Here is a 14,240-nt window from a genome sequence, read left to right on the forward strand (position 1 = left end):
TAATAACTTAGAGATTAATTACATTTTGTTTTCTTTTGTGATTTAAAGTTTGCTATTTTGGATACAAGACTATGGAAAATTTGGTTTTCAAAATTAAGGTTATTGTTATTTTGAGTTCTTACAATAGGCCAAAGTGACATAAACGTACATGAATCCAGAAACATTGTAAAACTAATATTAATTAAGAACTTAACAAAAATAATGTATAACTACTCTTTAGCAAGAAGAGACAGATCAAGTTTCTTTGTTTTCACAAAGAGAAAAATGGAGGATATTTTTATATGGAAGAGACTTTTGTGTTTCATCTAATCTAACCCCTTTATTGTAAAAATCAGGATGCAGAAATCCTAAGGTTGAAATACTGTGCTTATTTGCTTGAATAGTTTGTTTATTGTAGATTTAGGACTTCTCAGCCTTCTCAGTGATATTTTCATTAGACCAAGCTGAGAATAGTGAGAATCTGAAATTTTTGTATGAGATGGACTTCAAGGTGTATGGTTTTCTGTTTGATGCTTCTTAAATAGTTATTAACTATTAAATGGTTAATAGTTAAATCATTATTTTTACCTTTAATCAGCCTGGAATAATATTAGTATTATAATATCTTAAAAATGCCACGTAGTGAACATTGAACACGGAAAAAATAAAATCAGTAAGAACCGTATGGAACCAGATTTAAATGATGTTGTGAGGCATCCAGAATGACTGGTATGGTACAGGACTTATTTATAGTAGGTACATATTGTAACATATTGGAAAATATACCTTATAAAGTTTCTAAGCAGTGTAATTGTATTGTAAACTACATGAGCTTAATTCTTTGACATTTAGAAAGATCTGCAGAAGTAGTTCTTCAAACAACTTCTAATTTTACAGGTTTACTTTTTATCTAAAATTATTTGTCATATATAGAATACAATTGATGACTTTTAAAACTGCAGTTAGTTTAGATGATGTTTGTAAGATGCTTTTTGAGTAACAGCTCATGGTATATTTTACTTACCTGATACTATTCAAGGCAGTGAAATCTTAACCTCTTAAAATTACTTTATTTAGCTTATTTTAAACAATACCAGCATTTACTTCTTTACTCCTAAGATACAATAATAATAACAGAAGTTGATAGCATATGTCATCATCATAACTCAGTGTAATAAAAAAAAAATCGTGTTTCTGTGCTTCACCTAACCTTAGGAAAAGGACTGTTTAAAAAAATAAAAGTTTTCCTGTACCAGTTTGGAAGTTTTGATAGTTTGTGACTGTTGAAGGTTCAGAACTGTAATTCATGAATTGGCTGTTGAGCAGTTTCCCTGTGTGACAGACACACAATGTTTGATAGATGCTTAAATCACTGTACTCACCACTGAACTGAAACTAAGGAGAAACATCTATACAGTGCAGAGTGACACAACTCAAACATTGCAAGAGTAGAAATGAAGATAAAATGGATGATTCATCATATCATAACCAAAAAGTGAATTTATCTGCACAGTACAATTATCTTAATTGGTGTTAGTTAAAAATGAGGCCTAAATTCCCCAATTGTATTAAATTAGTACTAGTTAATCAAGGAAAAGTGCAGAGAAATTTTAACCCCAACAAACATAACTGCACCTGCAACTCTGCTTGTATAATTCACGCATATGAAATACCAGTATCAGCTTGAAGAAGTCTGTCCTCTAGGAGAGAAATGAAATAGTAAGATTATGATTTGGCATGTGATCATATTAGTGTTCTGAAGCAGATTTTTCTTCTGTTTACCACCATTTATTTCTTACATTCCTATGCTATTACATCCACTGGTATCAAAGTGCTTTATACAATTAAAAGTTTCAAAAAGCTATTTGGTTAAGATTATTATATAATTAGTGTATTTCAGTGAAAATACATAAAACCTCTTTACATTTAAATTAAGTTTTGTTTGTCCTATTAAGACTTTTTGTGGTATCAATTTCTATTTAAACCCTTTGTTTTGAGATAATTTCAGACTTTGAGAAAATCTGCGAGAAAAATACCCCCAAAATTTATAAAATCTTAATAAAAGTTCCCCCAATGTTAGCATTTTACCACATTTGCTTTGTCATTTTCTCTCTGTATATACATACATATTATTATTTGATCAGCTGTTTGAGAATAGGTTGATACCTCACTCCCCTAAAAAGATTAGTTTGCATTTACTAAAAACAAGAATGTTTTCTTCTATATCCATGATACAGTTATCAAAATCAGAAAATTAATTCTGATACAATGCTTTTATCTAATCATTAAGACATTATTCATATGTAACAAATTATTCTAATAACGCTCTTTCTTGCATTTTTTTTTTTTTTTTTTTTTTTTACTTTTAGTCCAGAATCCAATTCAGTGGAACATGTTGAATTTAGTTGTCATGTCTCTTTAGCTTGTTTTAATGTGGAACAATTTCTCAAATTTTCTTAGCCTTTCAAAACCTTGACTTCTTTGAAAATTACAGTCCAATTATTTGATAGAATTATAGGCCAGCTCTGTAAAATTTTTCCCCTGATTTGGCTTTGTCTGGTATACACTCAAGATTAGATTCAGGTTATGCAGTTTGGCAGAAATCTCTCAAAATTGATTGTCTCCTGTTCTCAGTGCAACATAGTGGGAAATGATAATGTGGCATTTTTAAATAGTCCAGCTAAGGATGATTTTACTTTTGCTGTCATTCTTGTACCAATATCATTCTTCACAGTATATAGAACATGTTACTAGGTTGCTATGTTATTTATTGGAAATTTAAGACTTTGATATTCTGTGAGTGTGGACACTATGTTTACTGTTTTTCCTTTTGACAGTGTTATCTCTTTTTGTTATTCCAGATACATATTTGAAATTGATGTTTATTAGCTGTTATTTTTCTCTCTCTGTCTTTTTTTGATCTATCATTGAACTTGGCCGGATCAGATAGTTCTGTTTTGTTTTCCATCACCTGTATGTGAAACTATAGTGGAAATCTTAAAAAAAAAAAAAAAAAAGAAAAAAAAGAATAAAAAAAAAAAACAACTCCCACACAGCTGCCACACAAATTTCACTTTCTCTTTACCCCTACCCCATATATTTTGTTGATATGGCTTCCCTTCTTAAAGGTCAGTAACTAAAACAGGGCCCAAATCTTATTCATTAGACTAACTGCTGAGAAATAAATAGTATGCATAAAACTTATGAAATATCAGAATAAATCCAAGATAATCTAAAACTTCAGGAAATGTGTTTTCCCAATAATCTTAGAAATGTGTTTTCCCCTGAATCTATGTGTGGTAAAATAAGGTATCTTGCTGAATAAATTATAGATTGGTAGTAGGATATCTCACTGAATAATTCTGCAGATTACTTATTTGATTAAAGTGAGCTGAGTTCAGGAAAGCCATTTCTCTTTTATCCACTGCAAATTATTAGCAGCCTTGCTGCAATGTAGTTGGTGTTTGAGATTACCACCACCAGTGTTTTCTTAGTTTCTTCCCATTTTGGTGCTGCAGGCCATATACATAGTATTGGAGATGATGACAGACTTGTGACTTTTGAGACTTTAGATCTAAGTAGCTGATCCAAGACTGTCTCTGTGGTTAGAGTAGTTGCTATGATGCTTCCATCTCGTCATTTAAATTCCCTGTAGCAAATGAATATTAATGAGCACTTTTCATTTTAATTGATTTCCATAAAAGAGTCATTTCAATAAATACCTAGTGTAAAATACACAGTTTTAGGTTGAGACCATGCATCTCCTATGAATCATGGCATACATTTTTTTTAGGGGGAAATTGGTAACTCACCAAAAACGTCTTGAGAATAAAAGTGTAAAACGATTACACATAATCTCTATAAGTCATCATACTCTTGCACTCTTTTAAGCTCAACTCAACTTTATTCTACACTTCTATAGTTTAGAAAATCTACACTTTTCTTTTTTCTTCTTCTTCTTCTTCTTTTTCCCCCTTTTAAATATAATTGACCTGCCATATATAAGACACAGTATCGTTAATTGTGTCAAGGGCTTAAAATAATTGAAAGAGTATCATTCCTCACAAAAATGATCTTACAATTTAGTGACAGGTCACATTCACATAGTAGTGGATGCTGAGTGTATTCCTCCAGGTCCCTTTAGCCAGCTAGTGCATCTGTCTTCTAGCTCTTTGAGGCTTATGTTTAGCAGATCTTCTGTCCTCTCCAAAAAATTGCTCTCAGACAAGCAACAGCCACCTCAGCAGTCGTTCTATCCCACCTGACCCCTCCCGTTTTGAGGGCAGACCTTGGCCGGTGACTTACTGGTGTGTGTTCACTATAACCTGTTGCAAGGTGCCATTGACTTTTTGCTGTAGTTTATACTCTACAGCTAACACCTGGGATCAGACTGAAACTACTCTTCGGCTGAGATGACATTGTTGCTTAAAATTTGTCTCCAGACCTTTGTTGCATGACTTTTTCCCCTGCTCCTGAGAGCTTTTCCCCAGTAAGCTACTTGGGAAAAGGGAAAAACAAAACAAAACAAAACAAAACTCCATATTAGATTCTGCTTCTAGGAAACTTGTCCTAGGACACTGTGTGCCAGGAACCATTATAGGAAATAGCCCCTGAAAATGTGATTCTGGATGGTAATGAGGATCTCATAACTGGTTGCAAATGGAGGATTGACCTTGGAATGCTCTAGGAGTATAATTGCTAAGATCTCATCTATGATCGCCTGGAATAGGATACAATAAAAAGAGGATGCATTGGCAGTGCAGTGTCAGATTTTTGAGATATGAGAGAAACAGCAGTCATAAGAACAGTAGAATTGTATGGCTATTGCTAAGTACCAATGATTAATCTGAGAAAGTGATAGTCTCAGATCCATTAATCAACAACTTAAAGCGATCTGTGAATATCAGAATGCCTTCTTTCTTGGCAGGTTTTTGAGACCCTTATCTCCTGCAGCTAGAGGGTGAAGATGGCTGGATGTCAGGCATAGGGCGTAATTGTATAATGGTAGAAATTTAGAGATGTCTGAATTCTCAGCCTAGGCACATCTGCTATGCCACAGTCAACACCATGACAGGAAAGGAGGAAGACATGAGATTTGGATAGATGTACCAGAATCCTCGAATGCCTAGGTGCCCATTATTAGAGGATTCCTACAATCCTTTGCTTAAAGATTATGAAGAGATCTTACCTGATGTGCTTTATTGGGAGAACAGTTCTTGCTCTTCTTAGGATCTTCCCTACCTCCTTTCATTGCCAGCAGACCAATAGTTACGGTCAAGTCTCTATGTAACCAAACTGGGAGTCAAAAATTTAAGCATGCTGAATGAGATGTGTGTGTGTGTGTGTACTTTAAAACTGGATAATGGTTTTTGTTAGTATCTGAGCTCTTTCCTGTGACTTGGGATTTAATGCACTAGAAGGATCCTTAGATCCAGTTCTGACACACTGCTGGAATTCACTCTGGCAACTAAGGAAGTAGCAGTGGCCCACATTAAGCAAAATGATGCTTGCAGAAGAGAGCAGAGGCAGAGAGTGGCGCAAGGGAACAAAGTCTTGGAGACACAGGAAACCATCTGCTGTGTGTGTTCCTAGACAAGACTGGTTAAACCTGCATTTACAATGGCTACAATGAAAACCTAGTTAAGAGGGGAACTGATATCATAAAGGGCCTTCATGATGGATGTTCTCTCTACAGTGATGCTGGCAATACTGTTGTGGAAATGGGCTCCCAGTTATATTTGGGGATAATAGGATTTCTGAGTGGAAGGAGATAGGTGGCAGTATTTCAGTTTTAGAGGCAAGGTGGGCATGATTTCATTTTTGGAAAACAGAGCCAAGAGGTCATGTCTGACCTTTAGGATCCTGCCTAACATCACCTGAATCCCTTGGAACCATTTAATGGCAAAAGAACTGGAGAGCATATGACCATGAGTTCCACTGCTTCTACTACATCCTGTATTATGCAGATGCTGCTCTCCTGGTATAGCCCAGTTAATGGTGCTGCTGGGGCACCAGCATGGAGATGATACCTTGCAAAGGTGGTGAATTGTGAAGGAATATACATGGAAAGGGATGCCCTGCATGACTCAGTATTTTGGCATTTGAGGTACAGAGGGGAAATAATAATTATAAAGATGTTGGAATTGATGTTCACAGTTAAGTGCTTTTGATACATTGAAGAGAGAAAATGACCAGCTCAGGTCAGTCAATTACTGATCCCTTCTTATTTTAGACACTGATCAGATGTTAATTCTCTAGAGAGAGCTTTCTTGATTACACAATAGTCACAGAGATTCATCTCTCGGATCTGACTTCAAGAGATGCTAACATAGGTAACATAGCTAATTCACATTCTCTAGCTTAGCACATTGTACTTACTGGGTGTTCCTGAGGACATGCTCCCCCCAAGGCCACTTCTAACCATGACTGAGCACAATAAGTGAACTGTAGAACCGAACTACTCTTACTTGGTGCAAGATTACCTTAACAGGACATATTAAGCTATTTGGCATGAAACTGTAAAAAAAACTCAAGGATATCGCTGTAAGAAAGATGATTCTGTATGTATTTGTGACTGTATTTTCTCCAAGAAAGAAAAGGAGAAAGTGTATTGTATCTGAAATTTAATATTTCTTTTGAAAATTATAAGATTCACATAGTGAAGTCTCTCAGGTAAATTTGTTCAGACAAACCATTTGACCTCATGGCTTGTTCAACATGACACGAAAATAGAAAAGGTGATTAATTCTATATTGAGTCAGTGTGAAGTCCTGATGCATATCAATAACTTCTGTATATAAATTGAAAATGACATGGGCAAAGGGTTTGAGAAACTGAGAAAAAGTAGTATGTATTTGGCTATGTTAGATTCAAACAGAGCACAAAAAGGCATCCTAGTGATCATATCTGTCCACTCCAGTTAATCAGATTCATGGAATTGGCAGGGATTCGAAGTAGGCTTTCTAAAATATCATAGTAGTATTTATATATCTGCCCAAACCGAAGATACCAAAAACACTGATTTTTTCACAAATGGCCAAAACCATAATTTAGACAAAAATATTTTTCCAGAATTTACTTAATGTATAAGGATTAATATATCTTTTAGAATAAAAAAATTAATATTTTTAAGAGTAGATTGAATGGCATCAGATCCTACTTTTCTTCCCCTTTGCTTTGCTCAAGTTGTTTCTCTTGCCTGGGATCTTCAGTTCTTCACATCTCCCACTTTCCTCTCCTCACTAATTACTACCTAGTCAAAAGCCTTATTCTTAAATAAATACATCTCTAGATTCAGAATTTTCCAGTAGAGGCCAGTTGTATGGTTGTCAAGAGTAATGGTTCTGTATCACTTAATACTGGATATAAGATTATGCTTGGTCACTTATAATTTGACCTTGGAAAAGATTTTGAATTTCTTTAAGCCTATATTTGTCATTAGTAAAATGTTGCTAACAAGAGTGTTTGCTAGGAATACAAGAAAGTTTGCAAAATATAAATCACATGTCTGGCAAATGGTTCAAGAAATACTGGCTATTTTTATAAAAGTTATAAAATGTATTTATTTCAGTTTATATTCTTCAATATGAACATATTTACATGTGTGCCTTCTTCCCTATTTCTTCACTTCCCACTGAGTTTCTTATAAAACTACACCCCTTATTTCTGGCGTGCAGCACAGTAATCAATGTTGAGTGTGTGCTGGCCTCCTTCCCACTCATCTCTGCCTGGGCAAATCTTAACAATGAATTAAATTTGGGAAACTGGTTTGAATATTTAAGTGATGAATGAGTTGCTGGAAATGTTCGCAGAAATATTTACCAAGAATGAGAATTAATATCCTTTATCTCTCTGCTTCATCTAAAATGTTTAACATAGAAGGACATAATTAAGAAATGGGATATAATTTTCAGTTATGTAAAAATATTATATAGAAAATTGTTAGTAAGTACAAGTAATTTATATTTTTAGTTTTCATTCATTTCTTGAGAAACATGAAAAGTATGGTAGCACATTTGTCCCTTTGACTTAAATGATGATTTGTTGTTTCTAACAGGAAATGATACCATAATAATTAAAGTCCTCTTTAATAGGTGAAATATAAAAACTGCTTATGCTTTAAATGTTAATGTGCTCGCTAAAACGTCTTATTATAATACTATGTATTATGGCTAAAGTATGAATATAATGTTAAAAAAAATTCTACTGAAACTAATTGTTCATTACAACTACTATTGAAATGTTTCCCATTATAATGTGCAATATATATTAAAATCAAAGTGAGTTATTGTCTGGGAAAAAATATTTTGCCATCTAGTTACTCCTGTTTATAATGCTACTATATATCTAAAGATTCTCTTTTCAAAAAAAATACTGGAATTCTAATTTTCTTTTCATTTTTTTAAGAGATGGACAGCCTAATTTGGTTTCTGCTTAATGGTCTCTTGAGCTTGGGGAACCCATTCTTCTCATCAGTGTAAGGGCTGGTTGTCTTTTTGCGATGACCTATTTGGATTTTGATGGGTTGAGGTGGAGTTGGGACTGGGAGAGTAACTTCTGCAGGCACAGTTGTTTTCCCCTCTATCTTTCTGAGGTTAGTTTTTTGAAGTATAATTAATTTACAATATGTGTTTGTTTCTGGTGTGTACAACAAAGTGATTCAGTAATACATATGTATGTATTTGTTTTTTCATATTCTTTTTTCATTATGGTTTTCTACAGGATATTGAATATGGTTCCCTGTGCTATACAGTAGGACCTTGTCATTTATCTATTTTATGTATAGTGGAATCCTAATTTTCGTTAGAGTTAATAGGGAATGTTTATTATTCTCAAGTAGTAAAATCATATTGAAGGACCCACTTAAACATAGTAACTCAGTCCATTTCTGAAATTAGGTAATGTTGTTTTTGTAGTATTTTTTTTACATATTTTAATGAGAATTATATATATTTAAGGTATACAGTATGATTTGGTATGTGTATATATTCATAGTCCAATGATTACTACAGCCAAGCTAATTTATCTATCATCTCCTTACATAGTTACCATTTGTGTGTGTGTGATGAATGTACCTGAAATCTACTCTCAGCATATTTCCAGTGTTCAGTACTAATGTTTTCAATTTCATCTTGCGTTAATTTTACTCGATGCTAAGATTTATTTTCCTATTTAAATATAATCATTTTGAGCATACCTTTTTTCATATGAAGAACTAAGAATATTTTTGGTATGGGAATACAGTTGTTACAGGCAACACTGTTACCTATAGTGCTTTGTGTTGACTATAATATATAAAGATGTATAATATATGGCTCTTTTGACCTTTACTCCTACTTCTTAGAAAAATATTAAGTCACAAAATGTTTTAATTAAATGGCTTTTATATACTGCACCTTCAAGTAAGGTCCATGGGTAGGATAGAATCCTGTCAACACAATCAAACATTAAAATTCAAACAACTTTATACAACCTTATGTTAAGTTCACACCTCTACCAATCAAAATAGACTCTAGTGTAATGAGAGGAATAGGATAAATTAATAGACCCATGCTCTATAATGAAAATACTATCCATTGTTAAATATATGTGTAAATAAAATCAATAACAATTAAATAATATTAAATAACCTTTGACAATTTCTAGTTTCTTCTTACTAAAACACTGGTGATAAATATTAATCATGTCACTGAGAACTTTTTCTTCACCAATCAGGATAATGATCATGTTGAATAAGTTCTTATCTTCATTGATTTAGTTTGTCTTCTAATGTCTCTTCTTAGCACATACAGCTGTTCGAAAGCTTTAAGTAACCAATATTTAAAGCTCAGTTTCTAGGAAAATGCCTGCTTCCTTTCAGCATCCTCAATGATTTCTGTCTATTGCAGAGCTTTGTATACCCACTCTAAACTCACTTTGTATGGATTGATCTTTTTGTTTGTTCATCTGTTTCTTGTGTCGCCACCATAAGATCAGAGTGTATCGGGAAGCTGTAGGACAGAAAATTGATTCAGAAATTTTTTAAGGTAGAAGCATCAGTATCTGCTTAGAGTGGGGCTAGAAACTTTTCTCTCATTTGCTGGTACTGTGGAATTTCTCATATAACAATATTTGATAACCATTTTCCATAGTAGTTGTTGTTTTGCTGTTTAATTAGATAAAGCCAAATATCATGTAATATTATTTGTCACTGTTTATGCATTTTCTAAGATGTCAGAACATACTGGACACTTGCATGCTTCTGTGCACCAGGAGTTAGCCTTAAACTTAATTAAGATGTTTTTCTTATTTGCGTTTAGTAATTCAGTGTTGCCATGGCAGAAAAGATGAAAAGGCAAAATCAGAAGCTATTTTCTACTGTTACCAATTTTCAATCTTTGTTGTCTAAGTATCTTTTTTTTTCTAAATCCCTAAATTTATGCCACATGGCAACAATTTCTATCAACACAGCCATTAATCCATACCATGGTTTCTGAGTAAAAATGAATAAATTAATAAATAAATCTGCGTTGTAAAATGTTACTCTGACTTTATGCTTTGAAACATACATTTTCAGTAATGACTGCACTCTAAAAGAAAGACTGCACTCTGAAGAAGAAAGACAATCATAATTTCTCAAATGTCAGTTCTATTCTTGTTTAACGATTACTTTCACTGACAGAAAAACTACTTTATTGAACTCTGAAATGTAGTCAACTTTTTTTTTTTTTTAAATTCATGGTGGGTGGGGAATCTAACAGATATACAGAGCACTTCTCTTAGAAACAGGACTATTTCTTTTAAAGAATTTCTTTTCCTGTGAAGTTGTTTTTATTTACAATATTATGAAGAGTTTAGGAAGTTGCTCATTTCTTTTAAATCAGACTATAAATATCTTTCCATTTTTTGGTGTTAAAATACACAAAACGTAAAATTTCCTATCTTAACAATTTTAAAGTGTACAGTTCACTGCTGTTAGGTACATTCATATTGTTGTGCAACCATCACCACCCTTCTTCTCCAAAACTCTTTTCCTCTTGCAAAAACTAAAATGCTGTATCCACTGAACAGTAACTCTCCTCCATCCCTTTCCCTCCCCTCATCTAAATCAACCACCGTTTTCCTTTTCCTTTTTTTCAGTCTTCCCTTTACCCCCACACTCCAACCTCTAGGTAAACACTATTTTACTCTCTACTCTGTTACGATGAGTGTGACTCATTTTTTTTTAAATTGATGCCATATGTAAGTGAGAATACGCAATATTTGTCTTTCTGTATCAGGCTTATTTCACTTAGCATAATGTCCTGAAGTTTCACCCATGTTGTCACAAATTGCAGAATTTCTTATGTTTAAAGTCTGAATAATATTCCTACATGTGTCTGTGTCTGCGTGTATGTGCACAAATGGACATTTAGATTGTTTTATTTCTTGGCTATTGTGAATAATGCTGCAGTGAACATGGGAGTGCAGATATCTCTTCAAGGTAGTGATTTCATTTCCTTCGGTATATACCCAGATTGATTGCCTTAGGTTGAAAGATTTCATAAGAAGAGAGTTTATTTAGAAACTGTTCTGAGCACTGATAATATTTTGTACATACACATATACACGCACACACATCAGTGTGTATATTCATGTATATACATATTTTGGAATGCATTAGATTTATTTAAATATAGAATGTAAGAAAGCAGTGTGCTAATGTATGTGCAGTTAACCATTTAGGTCCATTTGAATGTAAAATGTTTCAATAAATGTCATTTTACATTTTATAGTTTTATATTGAGACCATCAAAATAGCATTTTAAACAATGATAGAATATTATTTGTTTAGAAATAATAGCTGTGGTTCAAGGTCTTTGCAGTATTTCTTGGGAAAACAATTACCTTCTGTTAAAAATGTATATAATCTTTCTAGACTTTCATGAGATCCCTAAATACATTTTTAAAACTCTTGAAGACAAAAAAAAAAAAAGCATTTTAGGTGAATTTTGATATTATTTAGTTATTAAAATATTTGTAAAACTATCAATTTTATTTGAAATTACAGTTGACCATTGAAATAACGTGGAGGTTTAGGGGCCAACACCCCCGCCCCAATCAAAACTCTGAGTAAAGTACAGTACTCCATCAGTATCCATGAGGTTATTGATTTCAGAACCTGCTGTGGACACCAAATCTATAAATGTTCAAGTCTCATGGTTAGCCCTCCGTATCCAAGATTCCACATCCATGAATTCAACCAACCACAGATCCTGTAGTACTAAAATTACTGGAAACAAGAAATAATCCTAAGTGGACCAGGGCAGTTTAAATCCATGTTGTTCAAGAGTCAACTGCAGCTGAAGTTATCTTTATTTTTAACCCAAACATTCTTTTGACAACTGCACCAGTCAAGTATAGGAGTTGGATAATGGGGAAGACAAAACTGCTCCACATCCTCATATTGTCATTTCTTTCTACATCTCTGGAAAAATAAAAGTCAGAAGTCTGCATAGTGAAAGTAGGACATTCTGCAGAACATTGAAGAACAATTTATAACTTTTAAGATCAAACCAGGAGAGAAAATGCTAGAAATAGTTTATGATGGTATTAAAATTGGCCTCAAGTGAAAATAAAACATTGGTTTATAAACAGAAGAATATATTAAAGAAGTGATAAAGATAAAAGCTGTAGCATGCTTTTAAAATTATCAATATTTCTGTTAAGATTTATGTACAGTTACTGACTTGAAATGTGACTAGAGGAATTGATGCTTTGATTTGTGTCAAAAAGAGAGGAAAAATGCCATTTATGTAGTGTTTGTATTTTTTTTTAAAAAAGCAATGTTTATTTAGTCAAAGATGCTAATATTCATAGCATATGAAGGCCAAGTCTAAAACGGACATCTGCTTGTTTTATTTTGGTGTTTACCTGGAACCTCTGATCCTTCCTTCTGATAAGAATCACTTCCACCACATGGGTCATGTATAATCAAAGTACCCTTTCCTTTTGACCACAGAGATTGTAAGTTAATCAAACCGGAGTTGTTTCTGAGGAGTTCTACAATTTCAGGGAAGAGAAGCCCTACATTATAAAGTTGCTATTTGAAACAAATGTTAAGTTGGGCTGACAATGGCTATGATGCTTGCTACACTGAGTTTATCTGAGAGATGGAGAGAGGGACCCCCAGATGATGTTGCTTGAATCTATGTATCCACCTGTGTTTAAAATTAGTTTTGCATTGGATGTTTTAATTATGTGAGAGAATAAATTTCAACTTTCACTTAAAGTATGTTGACTTAAAATTCTCCAGTTGCAATTGGAAAAATATCAATTCGCAAGTTAAATAAACCCAGCTAGAAACATTCCTTTCTGTTTAAGGAAAATACCACCTCACAGAACATTGCCTGTAATTTTTTGAGGGCTCCATATTCTCAGCAATATTTATAAAGTCCTTATTTAAATAGTTATGGACCTGGGTTCTGCTTATTTTGGATTGAATTTTTTTTTCTTGTCTTGACAAGATTCTGGCTAGTTTTGCCATAGTATTTAATGCTAAGATGGTGTCCATGTAGCAGAATCAGTGTGAGAATCTGATTTCTCATACTGATTTCTCAGATAGAATCAATTTATTGGCAAAATTTTCTTATATTTTGTATTTTTAATGCCTCAGCCTCATAATTTGTGTTGCTTTTATACATGGTCCCTGCTGAGTCCCTGATTCCCATTGCTTATTCCACCAGGAAGAATGGCATTTTTTATATACAAAGAATTGTTGCTTTCTCACAAAGATCATTTTTTCAATCTGCTCTGTCATTACTATGTAGTTTTGATATGAGTAGTATCTTCAAGACTAACAACAAAAATATCCCCATCAAGGAAAACTGTACCATATGCTACTTTTTATAGAAGACAATAAAATTTGTCTATGATTTTATAAGAATTTGATATCATTAAATTATTCCATGTAAAATGTCATAAGGCTGCAAATATTCAACAACTGTTACAAAATTACCATGATAAGTTGACATTTTTATGTATCATGTCAAGGAATAATTATAGTAAATTTATATATAGGTCTTAGGTGTTTAAACTTAGCTATGTCTGCAATGCTAAAAAGACTCTAGGAAGATGAAATAGGAAAGTAGAAGATGATAACATCATCTAAATACTTTAAAAAAGATTCAGAGAAAATGAATAATGAAAAGCAGAGGGAAAAAGGTGACAATAAAAATATGAAAGAACTGAAGCTACTAAAGTTACTATGGAGACTGAAGTGCATGTGGAATTACTGAAGCCCA

At 33.1% G+C, this 14,240-nt stretch overlaps 1 long non-coding RNA gene across 7 annotated transcripts in view; it reads left to right on the top strand.

Moving 5' to 3' along the window:
- LOC135323329 (uncharacterized) overlaps nt 1-14,240 on the top strand; it is a 430,798-nt gene that overhangs the window by 291,035 nt on the left and 125,523 nt on the right. The gene's annotated exons all lie outside the window — the stretch shown is intronic.

Source organism: Camelus dromedarius, chromosome 2, assembly GCF_036321535.1.
Source record: "Camelus dromedarius isolate mCamDro1 chromosome 2, mCamDro1.pat, whole genome shotgun sequence".
Classification (NCBI taxonomy): Eukaryota; Metazoa; Chordata; class Mammalia; order Artiodactyla; family Camelidae; genus Camelus; species Camelus dromedarius.